Below are 5,910 nucleotides of genomic sequence, written 5' to 3'. Positions count from 1 at the left end.
AACACAGGCCCACCTGCCCAGGGGTGGCACCACCCACAGTGGGCTGGGCCCTCCCACATCACTCATCAAAAAGATGCCCTTCAGACATGGCCACAGGCCAGTCCAATAGAGGCAATTCCCCGACTGAGGCTCCCTCAACCCAGGTGTGTCAAGTTGACACTAAAGCTATCCATCACAATTGTCATTTGCTGCAAGAAGAAGCTTCTCTGGTGAGAGATGAGAGATAAGAGATGTGTATAACAATAAGTCATTAGGAGCTGGCTTAATACTATTCCCATTTATTTATCAGAATAATAATAGTAGGATCTCCTCTAGGGTCTACAAGCTATCCAGCCATGGGTTCTTGACCTTTAAAAGGAGTGCCAGGTATGAGCTTCATCTTGTGAAATGGACCTTAAATTCAATCAGAAAGTGTTAACAGTCATGCCACTCTTGCACCAGTGGGCATATCTTGCCAAGCCAGTCATGACTGTAGCTTGCAGGATTCACTACTGGGCTGATGATTACTTTTCTCTTCCAGTAACATGCATAGCACCTATGAAAGCTAGGCAATAAAGATGAAGCTTTGAGGTCAGTACCAGCCTGATTTCTCCATATTTGTTCTACAATGCACATATGTGGTGTGTTCAGCAATAGGGTCTTACTGCTAAGTTCTGGAGGGCAACCAAGAGCAATGACAATAAGCAGTATTGTTTGAGGATCTAGGGACCTCCCTAGTCAACAACTCTAAAAGAGAGAGACCATTCTTGGCCTTTGGTTTTTTTATTTCTTAGCTTGTGGTGCTTGGTAGGGACATTGCCCCCCCACACACACACTTGGTTATAGGGTAACTCCATTTAAGCTCCTGTGTGCGTGTGCACATGAGTGTGTATGTGTGTGTGTGTGTGTGTGTGTGTGTGTGTGTGTGTGTGTTTAGAAAGGGTCTCCCTGTAGCCCCAGCTGACCTGGAACTCAGTATGCAAGCCAGGCTATCCTCAATCTTATGGAAATCCACCTGTCTCTGCCTCCTGAGTGCTGGGATTAAAGGCATGCACCACCGTGCTCAGTGTATATGTATATATTTTAAGAAGTTCCTACAGTACTAGACTTCCATATGACTTTTTCAGAAGGCCTTTAGTGTTAGTTTTCCTCCCCATATTCCCTCTTCTACTCTGCCCTCCCATTCCCCACCCCATTTAACCATTTCTATTCCATTTTTCCCCTCTCCTCCTTTATATTACTACATTCTATACTTGTAATATCCAGGAAGTGGAAACAATTTAGATGCCCATCAACTGATGAATGTATAATGAAAATATGGCATTTATACAATGAAATACTATTTATACAATGAAATACTATCTTAGCATTTATACAATGCAATACTATTCAGCTTTTAAGAAAAATAAAATCATGCAATTTGCAGGTGAATATATGGAACTAGAAACAATCATCCTAAGTGAGGTAACCCAGACCCAGAAAGACAAATGCTGCATGTTCTCTGTCATTTGTGGATATTATCTTTGAATCTTTAGGTACAGGTGTTTCAATTGACCAGAGAGATCAGGAAATCAAATTTTAAGTTTTAATAAAAGATTATGTCTGGCAATATGGTTAAATGGCAGAGTGCTTGCCTAACGTGTGGGGCCTTGAGCACCATCGCCAGCACCACAAAAATTGTAAGGTATATGATTTTTTCACCTGCCTCACATAATTCTCTAAACTCACTACAGCTACTCTTGGTGCTGAGGGGCTCCCTTCTTATGGATACCATACCTTCAAGTCAAAGCCCCCATCCCCTTTCTGCCCCTGTGCAGGGCATGTCAGGAATTCTGCTAGTGAGAGTTAATGAGTAGGGTAAATGCTGTTTTGATTTCAAGAGGCTTCAAATCTATGATCATACCACCCTGCGTGCTCCTGAGCTCATCTAGTCTCAGAAGTTAAACAGGATGGACACGGCTAGTGCTACTACACTCATGTAATCCCAACATTTGGGAGACTGAGGCAGAGGATTGCTAAGAGTTGAAGGCCAGCCTGAGATACATAGTGAAACCATGTTTCAAAAGAAAGAAAAGGAAAAAAAAAAGAAAAAGAAGTTGCAAGCTTTGTGTGACAAAGATCTTTTTATTCTATAATTTGTGTGTTAATGAGGCATGAGATAGCAATTGAGGAAGGGAAAGAGAGTAACTGAAAGAGAAAAGATTGATTGGAATAAAGGAAAAGGAAATAGAATAAATTATCTGTTAGTAGAAAAGGGGTAAAGGATCAGGCCAGGTTCCAGAGCCCCCTTGGGTAGAGTGCACCCAATACTTTGGTCCTTGGCCTCAGCAAATCTCCTAACTTGCAGCTATAAGAGTAAAGGAAGGTGTTATAAAGGGAAATAGTTCATGTAGTGACTACATTTGCTCAGAGTGAGAGAGTGGATAAATACAATGGATGAATTTTGAGAAATGGTTCTTAACTTTTTGTTGAGTCACCCACATGTCTGAGAACGTGGTAAAGGCTCCAGCCTGCACACTGTCCCCAGAAAAAATGGTAAATCACATAGCATACCAAATTTTACCTATAATTCAGCATGTTTGAGTATGCTCTGAATCTTCCAGATTCAAGAACATCTGTGTAGGATCTCTGAGTTACTGAATATATAGGCAATTTAAAAATCCACGTGAGTGCCAAATGCAGTAGCACATACCTGTAGTCCCAGCTAGTCTGGAGACTGAGGGGGATCACTTGAGCCCAGGAGTTTGAGATTAGCCTGTGTAACATAGTAAGAACCCATTTCAGATAAAAAAAAATGAAATCAGCATGATTGTATTGTGGATTGTTTTGGCATACAATCTGGTTCCTCAAAGAGGAAGTTTGGGAACTGGAGAGACGGCTCAGTGTTTAAGAGCACTGGCTGCTCTTACAAAGGACCCGGGTTTGGTTCCCAGCACCCACATAGTGACTAACCACCATTCAGAACTCCAGTTGCAGGGGATCTGATGCCCTCTTCTGTCCTTTGCTGGCACTGTACAACACAGGTGCACTTACATACATGCAGGCGTAACACTCATAAAATAAAAATAAGTAAAAAAAAATTAAAAGGTTGTATTTTTAAAATATTTTATTTATCATTTTTATTGTGTGTGTATGATTGTACTGCCTGCATGTATATAAGTGCACCTGTGTTCTGTAATGCCCACAAAGGTCAGAAGAGGGCAATGGGTTCCCCTGGACCTGGAGTTACAGATGGTAGTTGACTGCCATGTGCGTGCTGGGAATAGAACCTGGGTCCTCTGCAAGAGAAGCCAATACTCTTAACTGCTGAGCCATCTCTCCAGCTCCCCCAAAATTTAAAATCAAAGAGGAAGCCTGGGTTTATGGCTGAGGTAGCCAGATGGATGATGGAACCATTCGCTGAGAAAGAGAACATCCAAACATGAACAAAAAGGTTTCTGGAGAAAAATATGTCTATGGGTTATCCAAGGGGACAATATCCATGAAACAGTTAGACATATGGTCTGGAATTCAGGAAAGAAATGTAGGGTGGAGCTACAGAGTTGGGGGCCATCAGCTTGTAGCTAGATCACCTACCTGCAAAGACTGCACAGAGTGAGCCACTGAATCTGCAAATGGACAATGGCAGAACTATATATAAAAACAGAACTTTAACACAAAATTTATAGCAACTCACCATCTATTTACAATAAACAGCCTAGGAAGCAAGTCCTTTACAAACAAGACTTGCTTATTACCTCTAGTGAAAATCTAGGAAGGTAAATAATAACTTCTGTAACAAACAGCCAAAATGACTATGACTTGATGACAGCTTCCCAGTTTTTGTCCCTTCTTCCAACTTAGAAGTAACCATAGAAAGGCAAATATACTCTCCTACCTTGATCACACAGAATACCCTGCATTTAGCTGCTATGACTTCCTAGGCCAACAAGCCTCCAATCAGGGCATACCTGAAGCTGTCCCTGTTCCAGTGTAAACATTTCCTCCTCCTCTACCTGCCTTCAAGTCTTCATCAAATAGAACGTGGCTGATTACTTTGCTATAGCAAGTGCTAAATAATAGCTTTTGCTATTCTCATTTGGTTTGTCTTTGTTTTTTTTTCCCCACAAGAATAAGAAAAGGGCTCAAACATAGCTTTATCAAACAAAAACATTTAAGAAAGAAACAGAGAAAGAAAGGTGCACAAAAGTGATTGAGATGTAGGGGCCAAAGAGTAAAGAGCAAACTCAGAAGAGTGTGTGTCACCAAAACCAAGTGGAAGGAGTGGTCTACAGTGCCAAATATTACACAAACAAGGTCTGAATCAACTAGATTTAGAAATAAGATCACCGGCAGTCTTGCAGAGAGCAGTTTCCATGGAGTAGTGGGTGTGGATGGCAAATTACAATGGGCTAAAAAGGAAAGGGTGGAAGACAAAATGCAATGGGCTAAGAGGTGACTTAGGAGAAAAGATTAAAAAGTGGAGAGGGGCTGGAGAGATGCTCAGTGGTTACCAGCAGTGGCTGTTCTTGCAGAGGACCTGGGTTCGATTTCCAGCATCCACATGGCAGCTAACAACCATCTGTAACTCCAGTTCCAGGGAATCTGACACCATCCTTTGGCCTATGCAGGCATTTTTATGCAAGGGTGCACTTACATATGTGTAGGCAAAACACTCATGCACATTTTTTAAAAAGTGAAGGAGAGGTGAGGAAATGGGACAACAATGTAAACAGCATCCTCTGTCCATGACAGAGAGGAGAGAAATAGGGCAGAAGCTAGAGAGCAAAGAGGCAATGAGCAGTGTGGTTTTTTTGTATGCATCTTTATTGAGGCATAATTATGCAGCATAAGCTTCACCTGATTTAAGTACACAATTAAATTAATTTTACCTTGTTTACAAAGTTGTGCAGTCATCAACGCAATTCACTTTTTTTTTTGAAACAGGAGTCTCGCTATGTTCAAGCTGGCCTGAGCTACTGGATTCAAGCAATCCTTCTGCTTCAGTCTCCTGAGTAGCTGGAACTAAAGGCACATAGCACTGTCCCTAGTCCCAGTCCATTTTGGGAACATTTCCGTTTCCCCAAAAAAGATTCCCACACCCATTTGCAGTTGCCCCCTATCTCCATCTTTACTCCTAAACAACCGCTTATCTACTTTCTGTTCCTATATATGTGTGTTTTGTGGAAAGTTCATATAAATGAAATCACAGTATGGGAGGGTGTTTGTACCTGACTTTTTCCACTGAGCAAAGTGCTTTTGAAGTATATACATGCTAGAGCATGTATCAGTACTCCATTGCTTTTCATTGTTGAATACTATACCACATTTTGCTTAGGCATATTGGATTGCTTCTACCTTTTGGCTAGTTTGAACAATACGGCTAAGACATCTGAGTACAATGTTTTTATACATACTTGACTTTTCATTTCTATCAAGCAGAGACTTAGAGGTACAATTGTAGTATATGGTGAATTTATGTTTAGATTATTAAGATATCTTGAGGCAATGTTTTTAAATTTTTTTTGTCTTTTTATGAGACAGGGTCTCTCTGTAGCCCCAACTGTCCTGGAACTTACTATGTAGACCAGGCTGGCCTCAAACTCACAAAGATCCGCCTGCCTCTGCCTCCCAAGTGCTAAATTTTTAAAATTATGTGTGTGTGTGTGTGTGTGTGTGTGCATATGTGCCATGGTGCACATATGAAGATTAGAGGGCAACTTGTGGGACTCTTTTCTTTCCTTCCACCATATGGGACCCAGGAATCAAACTCAGATCATCAGGCTTGATGGCAAGTGCCTTTACCCACTGAACCATCTCACTGGCCCAGGCAATGTTTTTATTAATTGAGTAAAATGTACAAAACTATATAATTTAGTGGCATTTATTACACATAGAATATACAAACATTACCCCTACCTAGTTCCAAAATATTTTTATCACTTCCAAAGG

The sequence above is a fragment of the Nannospalax galili genome, unplaced genomic scaffold, assembly GCF_000622305.1.
Source record: "Nannospalax galili isolate Female #2095 unplaced genomic scaffold, S.galili_v1.0 scaffold225, whole genome shotgun sequence".
Lineage (NCBI taxonomy): Eukaryota > Metazoa > Chordata > Mammalia > Rodentia > Spalacidae > Nannospalax > Nannospalax galili.
The sequence above is the reverse complement of the archived record's forward strand: the minus strand, read 5'-3'. Positions refer to the sequence as shown.